General features: G+C 37.9%; 4 long non-coding RNA genes and 1 pseudogene across 4 annotated transcripts; 2 read left to right on the top strand and 3 right to left on the bottom strand.

Annotated features, from left to right (window-relative positions):
• Nucleotides 1-609: 609 nt before the first annotated feature.
• Nucleotides 610-2,899, bottom strand: LOC116601225 (annotated as a pseudogene).
• Nucleotides 2,900-4,898: 1,999 nt separating this feature from the next.
• LOC125573694 lies at nucleotides 4,899-7,594 on the bottom strand. The gene is made up of 3 exons (XR_007314179.1): nucleotides 7,456-7,594; nucleotides 7,283-7,326; nucleotides 4,899-6,884 (listed from the first exon to the last, which is right to left on the bottom strand). It is a non-coding gene; the product is annotated as an uncharacterized LOC125573694 (long non-coding RNA).
• A 3-nt stretch (nucleotides 7,595-7,597) lies between these two features.
• On the top strand, nucleotides 7,598-13,355 carry LOC116601258. The gene is made up of 2 exons (XR_004289969.2): nucleotides 7,598-7,670; nucleotides 9,663-13,355. It is a non-coding gene; the product is annotated as an uncharacterized LOC116601258 (long non-coding RNA).
• Nucleotides 13,356-14,001: 646 nt separating this feature from the next.
• LOC116601256 lies at nucleotides 14,002-17,517 on the bottom strand. The gene is made up of 2 exons (XR_004289966.2): nucleotides 16,386-17,517; nucleotides 14,002-16,163 (listed from the first exon to the last, which is right to left on the bottom strand). It is a non-coding gene; the product is annotated as an uncharacterized LOC116601256 (long non-coding RNA).
• A 7,784-nt stretch (nucleotides 17,518-25,301) lies between these two features.
• Nucleotides 25,302-26,464, top strand: LOC116601251. Its single transcript, XR_004289964.2, has 2 exons — nucleotides 25,302-25,800; nucleotides 25,939-26,464. It is a non-coding gene; the product is annotated as an uncharacterized LOC116601251 (long non-coding RNA).
• Nucleotides 26,465-26,935: the final 471 nt, after the last annotated feature.

The raw sequence follows: 26,935 nt of genomic DNA, 5'->3' as shown, positions 1-26,935 counted from the left end.
GCGGGGGCCGGGTGTTCGGTGGGCATACCTGCACAATGTGTTGGGCGGTAGCGGGCCGTCTGCATGCATCACAAGGGGTGTCGAATCCAGGCCGACCACGTCCCGCACGTGCCTTAGAATATAGTACTCCAGCGCGAGCTTGAATCGCGCCAATAAACTTACGGCCGGGGTGGAACGAGACGGGGTGGGGGACCCAATTACTGGCCTCTGTGCAAAGGTTGCTCTCGGGAAGGCCCACGCCGTCAATTTTGGGGTACAACGCACTCGCGAAAGCGGCGTTATAGGGAGGTTTATCACTGGTGGGAAAGCTGTCAACCACCACTGGTTTGGACCATTTTTCAAGGTTAGACCTAAAATATAGATCGTCAGAAAGAGCCTTAGAGCTAGCACCACACGCGTTAAAGACGTTCTCACATCGGGGTTTTTTGAGAAGAGGGATTCCGTCACCGTCTGCGGTTCTGGCGTAATGGTGTCTTTCGGCACTTTTAGCCAGGGTTTGGCGGCAGACCTGGTGGGATTAAAATGTGATTTATGGAAAAAAAATGTCTTTACAAAAATAAAGTTTAAGAACTATTGATACAGGTTTTGCAAAAACCACAAAAACAAACAGTGGTGTCAAATTTACCTTTACTAAGACTTTAATCATTTTTTCGAGACAAATACGCGCTATAGGGTTAAAAAAAAACTGACTTTGTTGACATGCTGGTAAAGTGGCTCTCTTCCATCTGCTGCATAAAGAAAATATTATTTGTCTTTACTTTTATGCTCAATTTTCCTTTCGGATCTGCAATAAACTTCAATTGACCTGCGACATACTGTCCAGTGGCCATAAACGTAATTGCAGCATCATATATGAGATTTTTATCTACTGTGGCTCATCAACTATGGATGCCCTTCAACGTTTTCTTCTGGGTGTGGATTGTGGCTTTTGACTACTGCATGAATCATCTTGGTGTAGATCAAGAAAGGACCGTGGTGTGTCTGGCTCTGTGCAGCCACTATCGTTAAGAAATTGCATATCCTGGTATACCTGAAAAAAATTAATATTAAAATTATATGACTGGAAAAGTATAACAGTTATGCAACTGTTCAAAATATTGGAGCGGCTGTAGGAGGCACAAATGAAATCAAAATTGGTCAAAAATGAAAAAAAGGTCATAAATAAAACTCAATTCGGTTTAAAATGAAATAAAGTTTGCCCCCAGAGCCCCACCCTCTGCTACGGCCCACGTTCATTAATATAATATGTAAATAACCCATCAACTTGATTGTAAGTGCTCCAGATTTCTTGCTCCCTTCTTCTCTAAGGCTCTTCTTGTCAAAGTAACTCTTCAGATTGTTCAAAGTTGACACAATTTCCTTTTTGGAATATATATCACCAAGCTCGAACTTGAGATTTTCAAGCAGTACCTAAAACTGTTTTTAGGTTTTTAAGTATTTGATAACTAAGCGCTGTCAAAATACAAATTTTAATTAATATAACTAAAAGCACTCTACTATCTTCTCTCTTTTTTGTCCCTTCAGTCAAGTGTCACATGTATTCACATAATTGAGGCATTTTATCGGGGTGACTCATAAAAAGAACAGACAGGGTGGTTGACGATTAACAGTAAAATCAATTTTTAGGAATACGGTCAACACCAAGTGATTAAATAGAAGCGTCCAAAGATGACATGATGTCTTTTTTCTCCAATTGTTTAGTTTGTGTTCAATTAGGCATTTGATACCTGATTTGATACTGTGATACCTCTGGTAGCCCAGTCATAAAATGCAACAGTTTTTTTTATTCTCCGACAAGTCTGCAAAATTGCGAAATGCACAGGAAGCCCAAGCTCCACTTCTCGGTTAGACTTCTCAGGCTCTGATTACAGTCTGCCGCATTTGAATTTGGATTTTTTGATATTGAAAAAATGCATCGCATTTGGGGTTCAGCTTTGATATGTATATCTGTAGTGCTGTATACCCATCAGTTGGGTGCGAGGTTTCGTACATCCTTCCAACCTTTTAAAAGGAATCGACGTCGCCAATCCCGCCCGGGTGGTTTTTTAAAGCCTCGTCGTGGCTAATTTGAGCAAAGCACCGTTCAATTGCGTCTGTACGGAACTCAAAACTTCGCTTGGTTAGATTCCTCTGGCCTTTTCTTCCTCGTTTACGCCAATACAGGGACGTATGGAACCAGACAGCACTTGCACTTGCTTTCCACTTGAGGAGATCCTCCTTTTCTATAGCAGGCTTGTGCCACGTACTTTCTTGACCTTGTTGCTCCAGTACTTTGTTTGACTGGGTGAATACTGGATTTTTTTTACTATTTTGATACCTCTTGAGTGGGGGAGGGTCGTTCTAGTATCGCTCAATAGCGTACTGGATGCTTATTAAAGACAAGCGGCCATAATCGTCGCCATTCTTGTTATGGGCCTCCGTAATAAAAACTTTGTAGGGCCTCGTCTAAATCGCCGTCGGACATCGCAGGTAATGTTTTGCTCTTCCTTTTTTTTCCCACTTTATAAATAAAGGAGGTAATTCGCAGATATATTAAAAGTGTAAGTTTTGCTTTTCCGGCACTTTAAACTTTACTTATTGTTACGAAATGTTTATGTAATGTTCAGCAGTATTTGTAAACATTTGTGTTTTTTTTTTAAATAAAACATTCTTCACCTTTTTATTGAAATAACTAAGCATTGAAAGCAATATTTCGAATCATTTTTTTACCTTCCATAAGAGAAATCACCCATTTTGTTGAGTATTTCGTATTTTTTGACTGCGATTTGTTTAGCATGTCGTCGACGTCTGACTTCTCCAATTCAGCAAAACTCAACTTTTTGGCTCTTGGCTCTTCCTCCATGTCGTCCTCTCCGTTTAGTGTCAGCTTAAAGTTGGGCAAAAAATTGCTGGAAGCCATGACTGTTCAAATCCAAGAATTAAAAATTTTGGGCAAGAAAATCAAAGGGCTCTGTGAGCCAACTCGTGAATGCAAATTTGTTTTTCTAGTTATTTTTATGTGTGCAAAAAAAAATCAAAGATTCTGGGAGTACATAACAATGTCATTTCTTTTCGATGTGATGAAACACCAAGTACAGTTTGATTATTTATTATTATCATAAAAAGTAAAAAAAAAAAGAAAAAAAATTAGACGTCATAAGTAGGGATCGAACCTCCGGTCTCTGACGTCTTGGACAAGCGACAGAACCACTATACCACCTTGGCATTGCCGAAGTAACCTCTGTGTAAAATTAGTTTTTACCCAAATTGGTATCTCACCGTTCGAACTGCGTTTGCTAGTATGTCAAATTTTTTTCCGGAAACAGAAGTTAAATACCCGACATAATAAATCAAGCTACAGTCATATGTATTTTAAGCATGTCAACATTCTAGAAATTCGCAAAATCGTTATTGATCGTTTCTTGATGAATAAGCGTGTTTGAACGAGTTTTGTTTGATATTTAGAACAAGAATTATGAAAAAAAAAACTTATGAAAGTCCATACTATTTTTCTTGACTTGCAAACAGAGGCTTTTTTTTATTACCCTGCATCGAAAGGCCTTGCTAACAGAAGAAGATCGATTGACGAAGGTGCATGCGCACGCTCAACCCAAATTGAAGACTTTTCTATAAAAAACTAGCTAATATATACTTTACGGCTATAACATCTAATGACCGTAGCGGTCACAGGTCGATGACAAGGCTCTTTTATAGTACTAAGCTTTAACCGGAAGCTGGTCACCGGAAGTTTACAGGAAGATCTAAAAATTGCTGTGTTGCGAAAGCACAGAAAGACCACAAAAAGTTTATGGATGATCGATCTGACGATCCGACGATCGAGTGACACAGGAGTCCCTCCAATAACTACTAAATGCTTTGCAAACATTCACGAGTTAAAAAGGTTGTAAAAGCCGGCAAGTGTTGCGTTACTCGCTGTCAAAAGTACTGTAATATAATTTACAGACACGCTCATTTGAAGCTCTCGACCATATTGTTGTCTAAACAATATAATGGCATTAATACAGTAAATCGTAATGTTAATTGTTTGCATAAATTAAATAGTTGTCATTAATAATGAAAACAGTTAAACACGAACGCGCGCTATAAAAGGGTCCGCTCCGCCCCCTTGTTTGCGTACGAAACAGTATCCAACATTGCCGCTGGTAGCGTTATTAAAGGGGGGAAAGACAGCTCGAATAAGCTTAATTAAAACGACGTTTCAATAAAGCTCTAATTTGATCATTAACGTGGTTTCCGTTGCACGTAAAATATTTTTTGTCTTCGAAATGCTGTTTTTTTTTTGTATTTTCTTTCCTCAAAGACTCCACTCAGTTTGTCATTGTGGATAGCAGATTCAACCAAAAGAACAGTCGCAAAATGGTCGCGAAGTCCTTTTTGAGACCGAAGCACCCTGTTCAGCTTTCTGCAGGAGACGAACAGACTTAACAAATCCCGTCTTGGTTCATTAAAGGAAACCTCAACGACACAAATAAAAAAGTCATCAAGGGGATGTATAACTCAAGTGCAGTGCTGAGGACCCTTCCCATTTCATACCAGGAAAATGATAATCTTCGGGGTGAATGGAGATGATGCGAAAGGCATGTTTTACATCTGTCTTGGCCATAAACGATCCCACCCCAGATAGCTTAAAGAGACCAAGACAGGAAAAATGCATAAGCTCTTATAACAAATCTCTTGTAATTTTTCTATTTCCTCGCTTTTCAAGACTTGGTAAAGAAAGATGATAACAATGTTCAAACAATGAAACCAAGAATAACTGTTTTCTATCACTAAGATGGGGGTTTAATCGAAACCTGAAGTGAATGAAATGAAAAGACATCTCTGGAGTGTTTACCAGTTCGAGTCGATCGGTTCATTCAAGCAAATGAATTTCAACCGGATTATTTTGGTTTGTTTTGATCATTACGCTTCATTTTTACCGGTAAGGATGAATGGTTTGATTATTAGAATATGTTCTATTTCATTGGACTTCATTTCAATGCATTTTTATTCGCAAACTGAGTTGTAGATATACGATTTATTCCACGTGCGAATGCGAACATCCATAAAACGAAGACGGGGCGAACAACTTCACTAAAGTTAATAAACCCGCAAAAATACCAGTTCACCTTAAAACAGCACCACGGGGTGGAAAATGTTGAAAGAACCACATGCATTTGTAATAATCTGATATATTGTTGAGCCTCAAAGTACAACAGATTGCCAAACCGGAAAAGCGAAATAGTTTGTTTTACCGCGCCGACTGACAACAGGATTTGATTCAATCATTCAAGGAATGATATTTCTCTACAAAACGAACAGTCGAATTATCGACAATTATCAGTCATTACAATCGGGAGGGAGGAAGGGTTAACATAAAATTTGAATTTGTTCTAGAGCCAAGAAAAGCACGGTGAAGGGTGCAAGTTTTCTTGAGTGTTTTCTTATCGCTTTGTTTTGCTAGTAAATGTACATTTGTGCGGTTGTTGTGCATTCACTTCGTTTCACATATACCAAGTCTTGGTGGCAGTTTTTCTTTAAAAAACATTCGAACTATTCAGGGATTATAATGCTAGTACCATATACTGCATTTGTTTGTTCGTTTATTAAAAGAGAATTGAATACAAGCGATTTTTTTTTTGCCGTTCATTCATTGATGAGTTTTTGTCCTCGCATCTCAACCTACTTTTTAGATTCTAGATTTCCAGTCGTTTCTCCTTGAGTTTGATATATTTACGTTTTTTTATCTGTTTGTGTAGATGATTTATAGCTTGCTTCCCTTGTAATCTATAGGTTTCATTATTTAGTGGGTAAAAATGCTTTACTTAGAGCATGTTTTGTTCTTGTGAGAAATCGCAATAAATTGGACATAAAAAAATATAAACATGTTTTTCTCTGTATTATTTGAAAGCATAGACGCTTTCAAAATATGCATTCTGCTTTGCAGAAATATAGATGTGTTACTTTTTGCCTTGTAATATCGTGTCGCAATTATTTACAGGGTATATCTTATTGCTTTGATCACAATTGTGATCGAGTGACTTTTGCCGAAATGTTGGGTGATTCGCACGCAAATTGTGTTAAAAAGCTTTTAAAAAATCACTGCTCCAATTGCTGCAGGATTCCTTTTGGGTACTTTGCTCAGGTTACACTCAGTATTTTCTGGGAAAGATTCGGGCCCCACGATCAATTATGTGTGTATTTTGGGTGGGGGGCGTCCTATTTTGTATGGAAATGTCTCATGTTTATCACCCATTTGTACAACTCTTGACGTCACAAGTAATATGCAAATTAGATATTCGGATGTCGCCGGTTTCATGCGAAAATTGGCCAAAATTGCTTATTTTTAAAAGTTAAAAAATCAGGTTTCCGTTTAAATCAAGTATCGAAAATTGGAGGAATTATTTTTGGGATATAACGCTACTATACTAACTTGTCAATTTGTCAAAAGAGAATTTCGTGTCACGTTCTCTTTAAGAATAAACTTGTGAAACGTAAAAATGGAAAAAAAAAAAATCAAGATTAGATTACAAATAAATTGAACACCACTAATAAACACTTGAATAGGTTAGGTAGTGCTCTTAGTCAACATTTCTATCAACGCATTCATTATGCTAAAAAAAGACGTTCCGTAAACCATTCAATTTTAGCGTTGGGTTTCGGGCCCAGAGGGGGAAAATACGAAAAAATTCAAAAAAATAAATAAATAAAAATCCGAATAAAATCAAATTTATATTTTTTAAACAAGCTAACCAGGGCCTTCAATTTGTCAGAGAATCGGATTTTTTTTATCTTGAGAGTCGAATCCTGCAGAAAGCCCCTCTTAAGAAATGTGTCACAAAATATCAAACATTACATATAACTTGTGAATATTTACTTACCCCTACATTTTTTTCGTCTTATTGCTGTGGCAAGAAAAAAATATCATTAATTTGTTTATTTTGTATTTCACAAAACTGTCACCAAAATAGTACATCATGTCTGTCTCCAATTAAAAGAAGGAAGCAAAACTGAAACAATACCAGTGGAGAACAATATAGTAGTAGTCCGCTTGGTCTAGTAACATATTCATATTCAGGGTATGTATGTTTGCTAAAAAATATGAAGCTTGGGAATGTAGGGGAAAGACTTTATGTCTTATTAGTTTCATAATATAGATTAAACAGAAGATATTTTGGGATTTTATATTGTACACTTTTTTACCAGGCTTATTGCACACATTTTGCATCAAAACGTTTTCAAGTACTGTTATCATTGTTCCATTCGACTTCTATATGAAATATAAATAAAACAGGAATCTCACCATTTGTAGGCTGGCGCCATAGGGCCTCTGTCTGTCGGGGGCCTCTGAAAGAATTCAGAATTTGTTTAATGTTTTTAATATTTGCGTGTATTGTACGCAGTTAGTTTTCAACATTGTCTAATTTATAATTTGAAAATGAGAGGTTTTTAAATATAATTATACATTTTTTTTACCTCGAGCTACTCCTTGACCGGAGGCGGAGTGGGGAGTGGGCCCTCATTGACCACTCCGATGAAACTGACATCCTTGATTCATCATCGCTTTTAAAAAAAGCCATTTTTCACGCGTATTTCGTACCACCAAGAGAGAGAGAGAGTGAAAAAATCAATACATAAAACCCTCTTATAAAAAATCTTTTAAAAATATCAGTTTTTTATAGAGTGCAAAGGTTGCAGTAAGCCAAACTGCTTAAAACAAAGGGGGGCTTCAGTTATCATTAAGTATGTCTTTGTTTAAGGCGTAAAATATGCAGCTTAAAGGAGGTATACCGACGTTAATAAAAAAACAGAAAATAATATGAAGGTATTTATTCACCAAACATTGTGTTATAAAAGCTGTCGACTGTATCACCACAGAGCCAATCTACGTGTGTCAAACCCTTACCTTGAGTGATTTCACTAAGCAAATTTATACAGTAAGTATATAGGTTATAGAACTTGTAGCCTTTCACCGCAGATTCTGCCATGTATGGTACAGCACCATCGTATGAATAATATGCTTTTCTTTACTCTTCCTATGTCAGCTTTCCAGAACATCAGTTTACTTTGGCAGTGCTCTCCCGTTTTCTCTTGAAAGGATACCGTAGACTCGTGGGACATACACACTCCTAGTCTGCAATATCGTCCGTCTTGGCACCACTGTGGTACAAAATAGTAGACAATCTGTATGCCAGTGCAGACATTCTTCGGTTGCTTCTGCGTGCAACAACAGCGTTTGAGAGAGCCAATGCGTTGATTTTGTTATCAGGATCATTTGACTCGTCCCCTACACTTTCAACCCCAGAAGCACCCTTCACAGCAGCAATTTAGTAAAGCCCGAACGCTCGATTCCCTGTAGGAGTTTTTTGCTTGTTAAAAGAGCAGCTTCCTTAGGTTTTTTCGTACTCTCACTGTAATATTCTTTAAACTCCTTGTTGATGGCTTGCTTAACTGGCTCTTGGCTCTGTTGTAGTAGTTTGTTTTCTATCTCTGGATGCTTAAAAACAGTTTTCACGACAGTTTGCCACCTCGTGCGGCAAACATTCTGTTTTCAATTTTTTTTTTATTTGCCACATATTTACAATAAGTACATTAAATATATAATTAATTAGACGAATACATGGCGAGAAGGACCATAAAAACCACAAGGCTTATACGAGACAGTCCTCCCATAATATTAAGTCATGGCTAAATATAAATAAGGAGATTACATACTAATAAACCTGAACTATGATTTTATATAAAAAACAACAACACATACACACATACAAAAAGTCAAAAAAGGGACAAATTCAATATACTAGTTGAGAAGAATAGTTTTAAGGCTAGTCAAAAAAGAAGCTAAAGTAGTTGCAGACTGAGTATCAGTGTCTAGGGAATTATAAATTGCAGGCCCTTGATATCTAAGTGCAAATTTGCGTATGTTTGCTCTGCATTTAGGAATTTGAAATAGCTTAGACCGTCTTGTATTGTAATTATGAATGTGAGAATTGAGAAAAAATATATTTTCAAAGTATCGAGGAAGTATTTTAGTCTTAAATTGAAACATTAGCTTACCAATATGAAATAAATAAATGCAGTGAAATTTCAAAATGTTTAGATCTTTAAATATTGGCTCAGTATGAGCATCATATGGCTTATTTGAAATTATGCGTACAGCTCTTTTCTGGAGCAAAAAAAGACGATCGAGATTTGAAGGGTATGTTGAACCCCAAACACAGATACAATATTGTAAGTACGGATATATTAGAGAATAGTAGAGTCATAAGAGAACTCTTAGGAAGGCAAAAACTTGCTTTGTACATGATGCCTACTGCTTTGGAGACTTTCCTAGTAACATTAGGAATATGTGGAATCCACGTCAAATGTTCGTCTAAAACGACACCTAGAAAAACTGTTTCTTCAACCTGCGAAAGATAATGATAGCCAATACATACATCAACTTCAAGTGTTTGCCTTTTTGCCGTGGTCTAAATATCATATAATTCGACTTTTTTTTATATTAATAGATAATTTGTTAGCTGAAAACCAGTCTGCCATTTTCTCCAACTCGTTATTAACTATTTCTGATAAAGCAGCAAGATAACGATGAGAGAAAAATATGCTAGTGTCATCAGCAAATAGTAATAGATCTAAGGCGCTCGAAACGGTACAAAGATCATTAATATATATAGAGTGCAAAGGTTGCAGTAAGCCAAACTGCTTAAAACAAAGGGGGGCTTCAGTTATCATTAAGTATGTCTTTGTTTAAGGCGTAAAATATGCAGCTTAAAGGAGGTATACCGACGTTAATAAAAAAAGAGAAAATAATATGAAGGTATTTATTCACCAAACATTGTGTTATAAAAGCTGTCGACTGTATCACCACAGAGCCAATATACGTGTGTCAAACCCTTACCTTGAGTGATTTCACTAAGCAAATTTATACAGTAAGTATATAGGTTATAGAACTTGTAGCCTTTCACCGCAGATTCTGCCATGTATGGTACAGCACCATCGTATGAATAATATGCTTTTCTTTACTCTTCCTATGTCAGCTTTCCAGAACATCAGTTTACTTTGGCAGTGCTCTCCCATTTTCTCTTGAAAGGATACTGTAGACTCGTGGGACATACACACTCCTAGTCTGCAATATCGTCCGTCTTGGCACCACTGTGGTACAAAATAGTAGACAATCTGTATGCCAGTGCAGACATTCTTCGTTTGCTTCTGCGTGCAACAACAGCGTTTGAGAGAGCCAATGCGTTGATTTTGTTATCAGGATCATTTGACTCGTCCCCTACACTTTCAACCCCAGAAGCACCCTTCACAGCAGCAATTTAGTAAAGCCCGAACGCTCGATTCCCTGTAAGAGTTTTTTGCTTGTTAAAAGAGCAGCTTCCTTAGTTTAAATATTCTTTAAACTCCTTGTTGATGGCTTGCTTAACTGGCTCTTGGCTCTGTTGTAGTAGTTTGTTTTCTATCTCTGGATGCTTAAAAACAGTTTCACGACAGTTTGCCACCTCGTGCGGCAAACATTCTGTTTTCAAGTTTTTTTATTTGCCACATATTTACAATAAGTACATTAAATATATAATTAATTAGACGAATACATGGCGAGAAGGACCATAAAAACCACAAGGCTTATACGAGACAGTCCTCCCCATTTATAAGAAAAAAAATACATAATATTAAGTCATGGCTAAATATATGATATAACTATGATTTTATATAAAAAACAACAACACATACACACATACAAAAAGTCAAAAAAGGGAAAAATTCAATATACTAGTTGAGAACAGTTTTAAGGCTAGTCAAAAAATAGGCTAAAGTAGTTGCAGACTGAGTATCAGTGTCTAGGGAATTATAAAATGCAGGCCCTTGATATCTAAGTGCAAATTTGCGTATGTTTACTCTGCATTTAGGAATGTGAAATAGCTTAGCACGTCTTGTATTGTAATTATGAATTTGAGAATTGAGAAAAAATATATTTTCAAAGTATCGAGGAAGTATTTTAGTCTTAAATTGAAACATTAGCTTACCAATATGAAATAAATAAATGCAGTGAAATTTCAAAATGTTTAGATCTTTAAATATTGGCTCAGTATGAGCATCATATGGCTTATTTGAAATTATGCGTACAGCTCTTTTCTGGAGCAAAAAAAGACGATTGAGATTTGAAGGGTATGTTGAACCCCAAACACAGATACAATATTGTAAGTACGGATATAAATTTATCAAAGAAAATCCCATAAGCATAACAGAGATCATTTGTTAATATATCCCATATTAACCCAAATACACTGCTGTAACTCTGTTCTAAATCTCTCCATATTGGATGCCGATTTTTCACGGTAAGTGATCAATGTATTTTTAGCACTACAATCAAGCTTGTCAGAAAGAATAGAAAAAAACAGGAAGGTGATCAGAAATGTCAGAGAACAATAGCCCACTATCACAATAGCTATTCAAATCGTTTATAAAGATGTTGTCAAGCAAAGTTTCGGTATGAGAAGTAATTCTTGTTGGTCGCGTAATCAAGGGAAAAAACATTTTAGAATGCCTTAGAAATTCTAGAAATTCTGCCGTTGTTCTATGACAATGATGTTTCATCACATCAAAATTATAATCACTTAACAATGCACAAATTTTGTTATTTCTAGAAATATTTTGAAGAAGTTGATCTAATTCGTCGCAAAATTCGCGAGCGTTTAGATCAGTGTAACAGTCAGCTACGAGATCATTAAATTTGTCTTCAATATAATACTCGCAGTTGAAGGACTCATAGAAATTAGCATCGGGATCATTATCATTTAGGCTTAATCGGTTGGTACTTTCAGAAAGTAATGGGTTAAATTTTAGGCAAGCCAATCTGTCCGGATCAAATTTTATTGAACCATTTTGTTGCTCATAGAGCGCTAGTTGAAAATCATCATCTGTAAGATGACAAAAAGGCAAAACCTCGCAAAGAGGAATGAAACTACCAGTGCTGCTACTTAGCTCACTATTCGCCGGCTGGAGATTCAGCGTTCTTCCTTTCTTTTATAACCAAGCGATCCAAGACAAAATATGCCAACTTGCCCGCTTTCCTTGCTTCCTTCATCTTGGGGATTTGGCCTTCACGTTTCATCAGAGTAGCCCTCGCCAGGTCTTCCCGCTATGTACAGGCCTTCAGGCTTGACTTTCCTCGCCTCCCGTATCACGGCCTCGCGTTGTTTCCAATCACGGAGCTTGCAGACGATGGTCCTTGGTTTGGTCTGCTCGCCGCAACGGGCTTTCTTTCTGCTCTCAACCCTGTGAGCTCGTTCTATTTCCACGTTTTCAAAACCCAATTTGGTTTTGATGGCCTCTTTTACCTTTACCTCTGCGTCATACAGCTCTCCGTCATACCTATTCTGGTTTGGATGCAGTATCAGAACTTATTTTTGTGTAGTAGGTTTCCCCAAATATGCTCGGGTCAGAAAAACACGTATCTGAAACTTACTGATTATAAAACACCAGAGAGCCTTCTTAGTTCTAGAAGGTTTTTGAACTGTACGAATCTCCTTACTGTCGCCTAGCTGTTTCTGTGGAGCTCTTCGATCTGGTGTGAAGGTCGTGGGTAGTCCACCTCCGCTTCTTCTGCTTCGTTCCCCGTGCGATTCAAGTCGGGCAAACCTTAAGGCGAAGCTCTGGTGTCAGAAAATGGAATATAATATGAACTCATTAAATATGAATGAGATTAATAACTAGAATAGTAAGTAATAAGGAGTAGTAGGTTTAAAACTAGACATTAACCGTTGATACTAATGAAGGGCAATTATATAAACCTTGAGTAGAAATGAGCAAAAACACTACTTTTTCGCCGCAGATTTACAATATAATAACAAGAACGAATTTGCATTTGTAACCCTCATAATTTAACAATTAAAAGTGCAATCTTGAAAAATTATTCCACCAGCACTATTAACAGAGTTAGGCTGTGATGTAATCTGAGGCCTGTCATCTGAAATAACCTCAGCCTCCTCCTTATTGTTTTTTTTTCTCCGGAGGCGGGCAATCATATTCTTTTGAAATGTTCATTTATTAAGGTAGATACAATGTACCCCTTGACAAAATGAAAACTATGTCACAGTAGACCTTTATTATTAAGGGACTGGCCGTCAGTACAAGGGGTCGGCTAAAAAAAGAGGTGGGTTTTTTGTGCATTGTAAACGTCAAGAAAATGTGTTGCATATGGGGTTGGTCATGAATAATGACGCTTCTATTTCTTTGCAGTGTAATATTTGATGTTTAAAAAATATAATTTATAATAATGAATGCAATGTATGATATTAGAATTTTAATAAAGATAAATTCAAACAATGAAAATTTGTTTTTTCCTTATTTAAGAAAGAGAATGATAATGTTAAAAAGGATGGAGAAGATGGAAATGGAAATTGGAAATGAATTTGGTGAAGTGGTTGATGAGACAGTTCGCCACACAGTACCATTCAAAGTTATTGAAGTGGCGCACATTTTTGAGACCCAGCTCCGATTGGAATGCTGTGCCCGCCTCTTGGCTAACCGAGAGGATGTTTCAGTTTGTGTTTCACCAGAGCGAGACAATGAAAAGGATAGTAACGCATTAGCAGTCCAAGTAAGATATGGTGACATTGGGTGGGTCAGAATTGGCTATATTGCATCTGAACTGACCCCCTATGTACATTTTGCATTAAATTCTGACACACTGGTGAGCGCAACAATACAGCACATAAGGTTTCGTTTGAGCTGGAAACGTGTGGAAACGTACTATATGAAACTCCTTTTATCTAAAAAAGGCATTTGGGATGGTTATGTTGTAACGGCAGGCTATGGGGTTCAGTGAAACAATAATGTTTAAATGTCCTTTATTTTATCTTTCAATGAATGTTGAATTATTCAGTAGGCAACCAGTAAAAGTAAAAGGGCTTGAAATGAACTTGACCTCTAGAGGGGAGGGGGTGTACTCCCTTTGGTCTTTTATAGGGTATAGTTTTTCAGTATGACTACCCTCCAAAAATTTCAAAAAGTTGTGCTGTATTTACTTTATGAAAACAGTTTATTTTAAAACCATTATATGAGTAACGCATAGCTGGGACAGAAATCTTGTGAAATTGGGTGAAATACAGTAAATACGTGGCAAAAACCCAAGAAAGTCAATACAGGTGAAAAATTTAGGCTTGTGATGAGGTCCAAAATCAGTCAAGTAGACCACCCCCTCCATGTTTTATTTCCCATAGCATTTATCAGCATTTGTACTTACTATTAATAACTGTACTGTGTCGAGCAAACATTTGTGGTTGGCAAAGCGGTAACTATAGCAACCATCCACAAATCAAGATCACTGACATATAAATGAAACTTGGTCAAAGTTATTTTGGGGTCAAGAGGGGCAAACGTCACGTGGTATCATGTCATCAATGGCGTCATCATCAAAAATTGAATAATTAATTTCTCTATAAGGAAATGTGATATACAACAAAACTAGCCAATGAGTTGTAAAGGGGGTAAGGGGGACGGAACACCAGTCACGTGCCATAACGTCATTGATCACATTGCAATTTAGAAATATATATCTTCATAAAGAAACACTGTCAAACAGCCAAACTTGTAAAGAGCTTTGGTATGTACGTGGTATGCCATCATTGGTAACATCACCAAAACAAGAAAAGCAGTGTATTTTGCCTGATTATGATATCAAAATGAGAATATAGACCTTTTTTGAAACAGTCGCCATCAATCGTGTTCCTTCTGATGGCCATCATCATGAGTCATCATAAACTGCAGTACCCCGTACGAGAATATGCGTTCGCAATCAGGTACGGATTACTTTATCTGGCCGGTTAAGGTGGTGTACGTCAAACCAGTATGAGGGTCTTTAATGCATCTACAAACAACGGAATCTCGACGGGTATATTCCTGGCCCGCAGACAAGCAGTGATGCGCTTAAGGACATGGTTGTGGTCCTCTCTCGCATGTTGATGCACCCCCGACTCTTCTTGGTCTGGAACGTACAGATGATGGGCAAAGTCCACAACTTGATCGACATATGTCTGGACCTTTTGTCTGTATATGTAAGTCGCTATCAACGACTTCAAACAATCCCTTTTACTTTCATCTTTTCCCATGGAAAATATATGAGTGCTTTGTAGTTAAAAAAAGGTCATTCTCAATTTATCGAGATGAGTGAAAGTTAGGCGCATTTTTAAAAGTTTCGTGGCATGAATAGGTCGATATAGTATAATGCAATGTACCTAGCAGGAATCCACGGATGCGGGTCGTAAAAGAACGGGAAATGAAACTTTCTCAGTAATGCGATTGCCTCTTCAAATGTTTTCCCGTCTTTCATAAAGGAAGCTACCCACCGTAGGTCATCACACGGGTACACATGGATGTGCTTGGATTGGACGTACTTGCTAGGATGTGCCTAGTATACAAGTTAACGAGACAATTATTGGATAATAATGAATTACAGAGTTGGGTGTCATTTACTTTGATATGAATTGCTCATAGCATCTACATATCGAACATAGTTGAAGACCATATTGTACGAGTTGATTCTCTTTATGTAACGGCAAATCATCAAATTGATATTTCTCATTAAAGTGTTTTGCCATTTTTAATAGCTATATGATATAAACGCACTTAGGTGGTTTTAGTTATTGTTCTATAGTTCGGACTTAAATCTTTCTTGCCTCATCTTTAGCGACCATCACCAATTGTATAACAGAAAACTGGCCGTGTTGTTCCCATTGTATGGAGCTTATTCCACCATCAGTCGCAAAAACTTTGGAAAATACAAGAGACATATAGTGATCATCTAGTATTTCACCTTGTTAAAAAAAACATTTTACAAATTATATAAACTGCTCGCCAATAAGACTAATTATATATTTTTATAAAAATGTATTACCTAACACAACCATGCCGATCTTCTCCTTTGCCTCTTTCAACTCATCTTTTAGTTCCTGGACCCTATTATCTTTTATTGATCTGTAAGTGACCACACGAACTGGAATGGCGTATGGCTTGCTGTTTCTTTGTTCCTCCGAGATCATAAAAATAAGAAGATGCGAGGGTGCCTTCCGTTTCTTGTCGTAAATACCTTTTGGGGTTATTGACTTGTGAATGCAGCTCTGTATTGGTATTTTTTTCGATCGGTTTCATCAAGCCCTTACACATTTCCAACATCTTTTCGAAACCTATATAAAAATAATCTAGTTAGCTTAGACAATTTATTAATGAATACTAATACAGCTCATAATAAAGGTTGGTGTGCTTCCCTCCCTGGTGGGGGGACTTCTTTCAATAGGTTAAGTGTGTGCGGTTGAAATGAAGAAAGCACCATTACACAAAGTGTAATGATACAACACCTCACTCCAGCCAACTCAAAAACAAGGTTACATCGTAAGCGACGTAATTACCTTCTACGCTCCACGACATGGCGATCTTGGTTTGCTCAGATGCGCTTCGCTTATGCTGGGTTCCTTCATAGTCCTTTTTTGCCTCAGCCCTGCTTCTAAGAAGCTGATATCGGCATGGTATGTAGTTGTTCTAAGTCGGGGATTAGTGTCTCTGTTCTTACTTGGAGACTTAATCCCTTGACAAACTGCAGTTGGTTAAGGTATTCTTTGTGGAGCTCAGTCGCCTCTCCTTCACCCAAGTCCACATCATCTGTCCATTTACCCTTGACACTCCAGGGGTGGATCCAGACTTGTCTGTTATTTAAACAATATTAGACCTGCTTCCTTGGTTGTTTCGCTGTTTCTTTTAGCGCTTAGACAGCATTTCCGGTTCCCCCACGGGAAATATTGCTCCTGATAGTGAGTGATAAATCTAGTTTGGGGGAGGGGGGACCCATTTAGAAATTTTGCGCGTGTATAAAAGTTATGTGCGTGTTCTGGAACTACTCAAACTCTTCACCGATTGGCTAGGGTCCACGCGGAATCACTCAAGCTCTGTTCCGATTGGTTGCTATAACGTGTGAATCATTGACAATAAAATCCCGATACTACCCCTGAGAAAGTAGGCCTTTGCTTGCTTGAGCGTGTGATCTCTTGTACAGATCTCTCGAACCGAAATCTTGAAAAGCGAAGCATGGCTTCATAAAATGCAGACGTTTCTCGTGGAGAGCTTGTCTGCCAAAAGAAGGAGTGTTATCCTTTTGATTATGGTGTAGAATTTGGTGGAATTCAGATCCCGAGAAGTTGGAATTAATGACGAAAGTGTGGCGACCGGACGATAGCTCTTCCGAATTCTCTATTAGTTATGGCAATGGAAAGTGGTCGCCTTCGTATATAAAATACATAATGTTTTTAGCAGAACCCCCGGAGAGTGCATTCCTAGTATATAAATGGCATATCTGTTTGCCCTGTGTATTATTTGGGAAGATTTTCGGCTGTTATTTCAGTAAGGTAAATAGGCTGGTAAAATCACCTCTTGTACTTTCGACATTAGCGTAAGATAAGTTACCACACGAGCAAAATTGACCAGTACACGAATTTTCAGTGCCTCTAATGGATAATAGAAGAAACATGCAAAGAGGAGAAGTGCCCATAGATCAGCAACTAGATGGGACAATGCACCGTAAAATTGCTTAGAATTGAGAGGTCATGGAGTCAATTATTGATACAAGTTGCTGTCTGTGTTGCACAAGCTACGTTATAATGCAAGGGGAGGTTGTTTTTTATATATTACAATCACACCATTTGGATATTGCCAAGGGGTATTCGAAGATAATAACTGGTACTTGCCTCGCAACACTTTCAAGAATACAAAGTTGGTTGAATTAGGAAGGAATAGTGTATTTATTATCTGACTAATCGATGAATGAAGTCACTCATGACCATAAGTTAAATACCTTGAATTTATTATCTGACTATATAAATCCCTAAAATGCCAAATGCATTCTTAAACATTCTGCAATTGCATGTTTCAAACACGTAACTTCATAAATTTCCTGTTGGGCATGCCCCTATACCCTCCCCCCCCCCCCCCCATTGATTGGTCCGTGACCATTTGGAATCAGTCAACTTTAGACCTAGATCCATCCCTACACTCGCAGCCCTTTGTCTATATTTGTTGCGCCTGCCTTTATCCACCAACGGCCGTTAGGGTCAGTTTCATGTGCTTTAACCAGAGCTTTATGCTATAATCGATTAGAAACAAAACATTTTCCCGTATTCACACACTCTCTCTAGCTAGGTTTTTGGTTGAAAGCGGGTATTCGTACCAAGGCACCTGGGGTGGGTGGGAGGGGGGTGTTGTAGGTGGAGAGATTAATCTGGAGGGGAGGAAAATGTGGAACATATATGATGGCGTGGAATGGCAAGAATGGGGATGTCCTTCTTTTTCTTTCTTTTTTTTTTCTTCCATTATTTCTTCTATTTTTATTTGTTTTGCTTGATTATTCGCTTCGACTAGTTATTTGTTTCAGGTATGGAAAAGAGATAGACATCGATGTTGGAATGATGTTTTATTGCTATATATAAAATTTGATTAAGTAGATGTGTATTAAAAGGAAACTTTACAATACATTTTTGTCTACAATAATATAAGTATAATATACAATAACAAGATGTAGGGTGTTATGTAAAAATAAATGTGAAGAATTACCTGTAGATGTCTGTCTATATGCGGCTGCGGTGAGTTGTGGTGAACCGTTACAATATTACGTGAGAAGTGTATGCGTGATAACGGATGGTGCGATTGCGTGATCAGATCGTGCACATCAAAGCCCCTGTGCGCGCAGAATGTTCTATTTCCGGTTGAGGAACGTGCGGTTTATCGCGTGATATAAGTGTGTCAAGATGGTGGTTGCTTGCTTTGTGTATCGGCCCCTCATCGATGAATGGAATATATTTTGTTATCCGTGGGGCATTCCTGGATATTTATATGGTGGACTCTTGTTGAAGACACCCCTGGAGAGTAATGATTAATTTATCAAGAATGTTCTTCAGTTTTGAGGTTAGTTTCTTCGTTCTTATAGAGTTTTTTTGGTCATAGACTCACAATTCTTGTCACTCGTAGGGTTTTGACATGGTGATGTACTTTCTTGTTTTGTCTTTCTTCGGGAGGTTGGCTTTTATTAGTATTCCTTTCATATAGGATTCAGGTTTTCTTTTCATATAGTATTCAGGTTTTATCTTTTTCGTCCATAAGTGGGTGGTGAGTGGTTGTTTGTACTTGTCTTGGTTTATTTGATTTCTTGGTGCATCGAGTGAGTTTGGTTTCCATGGCTTTTGATTTCCTTTTCTTCTGTAGCGTTTTTTTTCTTCGTGTAATCTTGTTAAGAACTTGTTATGTATGTGCATTAGGGCTTGTACCGTGCAGAGCATAGTGTGTGTGATGGGTGTGGGGATAAATAGGCTTAGAGGTGTGTGAGAGGAAAAAATCTAGGTAGAAAAACTAAATAAAAGTAAAAGTAAAATATATCAGTTATGTAATGTATAAATAAGAAAGTTTCGTAGTGAGATATGAGTTGATGAGATAAGTTAAAATCATTTCTATAAATAGTACTGTGTGTATAGTGCTATATGGTAATTATATATTGATGTGTGTATAATAGATATTAATCAAAATTAAGATAAATAATAGTGTTCCTTTAATCATCTTGGGGTTTGAGATGTCCTTATTCCTCTGTAGGGTTGCGCTTTGTGTTCTTTTTGAAGATAATTATTATAGTAGTATTGTCCTTTTATTTGAAAATGGATGAATGTTAAAATATCCTTGAAGTTGTTGATATGTGTAGATAATACCAGTAGGACAGTTGGTGTTGTAGGATTCCAGTGGAGTGTTTGGAGTTCCGTAGTCTTGTAAGTTGTTGAAAAGGTTAGATGATGCTGGTAGAATACTCTTTGTAGTAGGTTGCTGGTAGGGTTGTAGACTGCCTTTGAAGAATATTGAGTGTTTTCCATGAGATATTGGATGATGCCAGTAGATTATTTGGTGCTTGAAGATATTGGTTGGTTGTAGTAGGTGAGGTAGTGACATCGGGCGGCCAGTCAATAAGGTGGAGGTGAAGTGTCTAGGAGGTGAATCGGGTGTGGACTAGAATATCCTTGAGGTTGCGGTGGCGAGTAAAGGCTGTGACTGGGGGGGGGGGGGGAGGGAAAGAGGTGGTATAGCTCTAGGTCGGTAGAGATGAGGTCCCAGTTGGCATGTTAAAGGCGGGGAATGTGGGTAGTATTGGAATCGAAGGGTACAATGTAAGGTAGGGTGGTGTTGAATGTGGAGGATGTGGAGACAGGGCTATGGGGGCCAGGGTGATGTGGTTCTGGGAAGAGGTGTTGGGAATATTGGGAGGCCTTATGGAAAGTGGATAGGATAACATGGTCTGGGTAGCCCCGGGTGAATCGAATGCGGCGTAGGTGCTGGAGCTGTGTGAAAAACGTGTTTGTGGTGATGCGGCAGTAGCGGAGTGCCTGGCTGATAACTATGCCGTGTTTGCAGTTGATGGGGTGGTGTGATTTGTAGTGTAGTAGGAGTGTGCTATATGTGGGTTTGGTGTATAAGCTAGAACTGAGTGTGCGTGTAGGGGTGATGTGTATTGTGGTGTCTAGGAAGTGGACTTGGGTGGCAGAGTATTTGTGTGTGAACTTAATGGTGGAGTGTACCGTGTTGATGTACTGTAAAAATGTTAGTAGGGAATATTCGTCATGAATCCAAATCATAAAAAGGTCGTCGATAAATCGTAGCCAGGTGTGGGGGGAGGGGGTTGTCTTGTAGTAGATTCTGTTCAAGGGAAGCCATGAAGATGTTGGCGTAGGCCGGAGCCATGCGTGTACCCATGGCTGTCCCTCTAAGGCCGGAGCCATGCGTGTACCCATGGCTGTCCCTCTAAGGCCGGAGCAATGCGTGTACCCATGGCTGTCCCTCTAAGGCCGGAGCCATGCGTGTACCCATGGCTGTCCCTCTAACCTGTAGGTAGTGTTGTTTGCCAAAATTAAAATAGTTGGATAAAGTAGAGTGGAAAGGTGGGAAAGGGCTGCTTGGATGCCTTCATCTTGGGGGATGTTAGTATAGGGGGAGGTGACCTCTTTGGTAACTTGTAAGCAAGGGTCGGGTAGGGGTAATGGTTTGAAGGAAGGAATGGTAATGGTTTGAAGGAAGTGGGTGGTGTCCCTGACATAGGATGGGAAGGTGGGAACAAAGGGTTGTAAGTAGTGGTCCAGAAAGATGAATAATTTATCGGTGGGGGGATTGGCATCCGGCTATTATTGGTCTACTAGGAATGTGGGATTTGTGGATCTTGGGGAGCATGTAGAAGAGAGGAGTACGGGGAGGGGGGGGGAGGAATTCGTATGTGTCTTGGTCAATAATGTCGTCGTGGAGTAACTGAGAGAGGTATTCTGTAATAGAATAGTGATTGCCGGTATAGGGTCTTCAGTAACTGTAGTGTAGTAGTTGGTGTCGGAGAGTTGGCGGTGTGCTTTCTGTATGTAGTTTGTGGTGTCCCAGAGGACCACCGCACCTCCTTTGTCGGCTGGTTTGATGATGGTGTTAGTGAGTTGTGTGAGCTGGTTTAAAGCCTGTAGAAATGGTGTGGTAAGGTTGGGGTGTGAGGGGCTGGGGGTGGATTGGAAACATTAATGTGTTGGACGGTGGAAGTGAAGAGGCGTAGGGTAGGGTTGGGTGGTGTAGGGGGTTGCCATGAGCTGGGGAGACGAAAGGGTGATGGGGTGCGGCAGGGTTGATTGCGGAAGTGGTTAAATTGACGGGATGCTAGGAGGAGGGCAGTACGGGGGGTAGGTTTGGGAGTAGGAACAAATTTGAGACCGAGAGAGAGGACATGGGTCATAGGTAGTGAAGGGGTGGTTGGTGAGGTTTACAACTGCCCGGCGGTGGGTAGTCTGCTGGAGGCGCTTGAGGAGAAGTTTTTTGCGGGTATGAGTATTAGATATTTGAAGGGGGGAGGGGATGGTGACGGAGCTTATACAGCTTAATTTTCAGGTCCCATTCTATGTGCATTTTTTAACGGGTTAAAGCTGTGTATGTTTCGGGGGTAATCCCCGCCGGCAAATATATACTGTCCCTATTTACTATAATTATCGACAAAAGAAACGCATCCTTTGATATGCAAGTATTTCAATTAACGTTAAAACGGCAAAGTGTGTCTTATGTATCATGTTTCATAACCCCGCTTGCTAAAATAGCCGTAAAATAATTGAAAATAATGTATAATTCTGTGAATTGAATACTTTCTGATTTCTTCTGATACATAGTGTGGCTCAAAATATTGCAATAACCACAAACATAATGTATTACGGTCTTTGAAACTTCGTCATTCAAACGTCAACCGCTGTTTGCAATAGAGCGTCTAATCGTCCTGGCGCATGGGCCTGCGATGTTTATCTTTGCCTGCAAGGTGTTATGTACCATTTTTCAGTCATGTTACTCTAGTAAACATAAACACTAGTCATCCCGTTGTTCACCCGATGTCCTCTGAAGATTTACGCTGATGTTGTCGTAATTGTTTTTACTAGTCTCTACGCTAATGTTCTACGTTTCTTGAACTGATAGGCCATTAAAAAAACTTTTTTGCTCTTAATTAATTGATAAAAATGGTTTTAACTTCGCAATGCAGCGGGTTAACAAACCAACAATCGTCAATGGGCTTTCGCTCGCGTTTCGCTAACAAATCCATATTACAAGAAACAAAACGGTCTGATATAATTCTTCCAAAATAAATGCCACAACCCACACAAATACTGAAACGGCAAAATAGACAAAATGCAAAAAGGTAGAGGATAAGATGAGCCTAGAATTAGGTGATTTATTTTGCTAATTTTCGTGCACGAGAGCTCAACAAAAAGCCGTTTTTATTCACAAGAACAAAATGTGAATGCTACGGCCGCCAATGCGTTGTAGTTCTTTTAAGAGTTCTGCAATAACAATCCCATATCCCTTTTTAAGTTAGTCAGCTAATGATTTAACTATGGTTAATCTTGGCCATTTTACTTAATCATCCTAGCATATTGATATATCAATCACAGTTTCAGTAATTATTTTAAAAAAGAACAATATTTTATCGAGTGCTAACTTATATCAAGGAGGTTGTCTTTAAAATGAAGTTCTTTATTCAGCCGAATGACTGAAATAAAAGGCCCACATAATAAAAATTAACCATTTAGAATCAACATTACTGGGAATAAAATGATAAATTGGAAACGGGATAATCACCCTCGATTCCGGGATGCACGAAAAACTAAACGCAATGTAAACCGAAAAAATCGCATCAAGTAAGAAAAAACCTAAACACATTAACAGACATTCTTCTAAGCATTCGTAATATATAGATTTAGGCACTGCCTTAAGGCGGAGCCAGCAGTTAATACCTTTTTGTGTTGACTGATAGAGGTAGTTTTGGGGGATTTAGGTGTTTTAGATTGTTTTTTAATTAGATTAAAGATATATTTTTTTAACACCATGTAATTATGAATTGTATTGGCCCCTCCAAATGGATCAAGCAAGCACTCATTTAATAATATTAAATATGCAGTATGAAAGATAACAAATACTAAACCTTGGTGTGAGAAAGGCTGTCAAAGTTCAGGTGTCTTAGTTGACGATAATGTTTTTCAAGAGTCTAATGGTCAATTCTTATTTCCCTTCATAGAAGCTCCACTATCTATATTTTTTATACATCAAAACAGCATTCTAACAAGCTTTGACCTTGTGAAGAATATATCTGGGATGTAACATCATTCCAAAGATATAGATTCTATAATGTAGTTTTCATTAACTGCAACTGATTATTCAAAAGAATGTGTTGGAATTTTAAAAACTACACAAATATACCTCCTGACATCCATTACATATTGGTGCACCCAACCCTTGGCCTTTTTTTTTTAGAAACTGGATCCACCCATACAGGCTACTAAAAAATGAATGCAATGGTGGCAAATCCTAAATTACTTAAAGTGTTTAATTCCAATTTCTTATTTCAAACCAAACCATGTTCATTGACCTATGTTGGAGGTAGAGAGGAATAAATATACAAATAAACAAAAAGTCAACGGGGAGCGGAAAAAGGGAGAAATGCGACTCTATTCTAAAAACAATAATGCAATAATAACTTGACTGTGCACTTTCCTAGTATTTTTTCCCTTTTTGATATAAAACTGTTTTGTTTACAAATTTATTATCGAAAAAGCACAAGTTTGTTATCTCTATATAATTTAAGTAACTTGCTCTAATTAAAACCCCTTCCCTTTATAGAAGATTCATTAATGTACACTTGTATCAAAGCTACATTCTGACCAGCTTTGCCCTTGCAAAGAAACAAATAATGGATGAAACAGCATTCCAAAGATAGAATGATATATACATTTCAGGTGCCATACGGAAGTTACGTCTATCACCTACTGGTAATACTCCATCACCAAGGATATTACAGTCATGCATTAAATATTGGTGCATCCACCATTGAGGAAGGTGTCCTGCTGTTTTATAGAAACTCTAAATCCACACATGCCAATGCTACTCCAAAATTAAATGCAATGGAGGACATTAACCAGTTAAGTAAGAAAATCTCCAGAGGGGTCGGAATAATAGCAAAGCTGCGTTACTATGTATCACCAACAATTCTCACTCAGCTATATTATTCTCTAATTTATCCATTTCTTACTTATGGTGCTATTATTTGGGGCAACACATATGAATCAACAATCAAGCCTCTTTTTATTTTACAGAAGAAAGCTGTTAGAATCATAACTTTCTCATCTTACATTGAACATACTTCTCCTATCTTTAGAAAACTAAATATCTTGAAATCTCCTGATCTAATCTATTACTTAAACACAATATTTATGTACAAATTTCATTTGAATCTACTTCCAACTCCTTTTGATTCTTTTTTTACTACGGTTGCTTCAAGGCACAAATATAATACAAGACTGGCTTCTAAATCATCGTACTGCCTCCCTTTACCTCGAACTAATTATGGAAAGTTTAATATTCGTTTTAAAGGTGCCTCAATTTGGAATAACATCAAAGAACCTACCAAAACCATGCGTTTGCCTAGCTTCAAGGCTGCAATAAAGACCTCAATCCTTGAAAATTATTAGCTTCTATCTAGTTTTTTTGTTTTATTGCATTTTATTTTGCTGCTGCTTTCATGTATTTTGTATTCGTGCCTTGTACGTCCTTGCTATACGCTCCATTTAATTGAACTATTTTGTGCTGCCTAGCCAGATTAGCTTTTTAGTTACTTCTAGGCAGCCAATACCCAAAATCTGTAATTATTATTTATTTTCTTACTGTAATTTCTGTGTGTGGTATAAATAAAGTTATATTGTTGTTGTTGTTGTTGTTGGAGGAAAACAAATTGAAATTCAAGTAGTATTTTAGCCAATCAAAACAAGAATATATGACTTTGATATGGCATCTTGACGTCAAACTAAAGCTGGTACGGTGTTTTAGTTTGAGCGATTGGTTATGGAAAAAAACACGAACTTCTGAAGCCACACGTACTTTGGTCAGCGGTGTTGCGCGTGCCATGTTTACCTTCGTCGAGCGAACGCTGAAATTCACGCTGTCGTCATTCGCGAGCTCAATTCGGGAGTTGAATTTTGTTTATTATCCTTCAAATATCTGCCATTATCAACGAATAACTTTAGTTTAAGACTATTTTGGAAACCTGCAAACTATTTTGCTTTAAAATACGGAATGAATTCAATCATTTTCGTTCGTTCGTGCACATTCTAGTCGAAGAGTTTTTGAACACGTGGCGATGTAGCTTTTCGAAATGTATTTCTTGACGGATTGAATTCAACTCAAACTCCCTACAACTAAACACAGTTGGGAAAAGGTTGTCGTGGAAAGAACCACAAGTTTCGGGTAATTCTACAATTATTCAATTCAATTTTGTCCTGGAAAATGTTTAGCAATTATTTTATCTTTTAATAGAATAAGCTTACTGATAAAATTCGAAATAGCTGTCATCTAAAATTAATAAGTTCCTTTCTTCTTTCTCAGCGATGAAAAAGATGGATGGCAACAGATGGATTACTAATCGTTCATGGGATATATTCAGGCTGTACAGTTAACTGCTTACAAAAGTAAAAGCATGGTCTGAACACTACCTGGATAAGGACATCAGCTTATAAACTTTCTGAAGCATTTGGTTGGCATGTACATCAATTCATGGAGTATGGGCCATTGTTTTACAAATACTGTTGTTGTAAATAAGAAGCAGTGGATTTGAATTTGACAGTGGAATGATAATTTTGCTATTTATTGAAGGATGCTTCAATATTCACTTCAGGTTGGCATGGATTCACAAGCATAATATATTTATTTGGAAATGCTATTGTAAAAGACTTGAGCTCCTATATCAACTTAAATCAGGGAGTAGGCGGCGTGGTTAGTTGAATGGATAATGTAGGTTTGGGAACTACCCGACATCAATGATTAGTTGAATGGATAGAAATGAGTATTTGGACATTGGATATGGAATGGGCAATAATGCGAAAAGAAAAAAAAAGAATGATGTACACCTGCAGCTGTTTATTTTGCTCTTTCAAGTCAGCTATCTCCTCATTTTTACTGGTGATGGAAGCAATCATTTGATTTAAAAGTTTGATTTTCTCTACTTCTAGATCCTCATATTTCTGTCTCCATTCCTCTGCACACTATTCCTCTTGTTTGCATTCAGACTCTACGTCTGTTATTGAAACAAGTTCATTCACTAAAATATTTAGGCTGAATGATTTTGAGTTTAATTCACTACGCTGCCTTCCTCCATGGCATTTTCTGAATTTCTCTGAAACAGAGTCAGCTTCTCTCCTAAGTCTTTCTTTTATCCTCCCACTAGCAGCAGGTTCTATTTTAAATTATTGCCTTGGTATCCAGTAATTGAGTAGATCAATGTAGTCAATGGTGTTTCCCTGGTCATCTTTTTTTCCCATGAATGCTATGCCATACTTTCAAGACAGGGAAAGGAATTTCCACTGCCAATGCAGTGGCAAAAGAT

This window comes from Nematostella vectensis, chromosome 11, assembly GCF_932526225.1.
Source record: "Nematostella vectensis chromosome 11, jaNemVect1.1, whole genome shotgun sequence".
Classification (NCBI taxonomy): domain Eukaryota; kingdom Metazoa; phylum Cnidaria; class Anthozoa; order Actiniaria; family Edwardsiidae; genus Nematostella; species Nematostella vectensis.
Note: the sequence above shows the minus strand (reverse complement) of the source record. Positions and strands in the feature narration are given on the sequence as shown.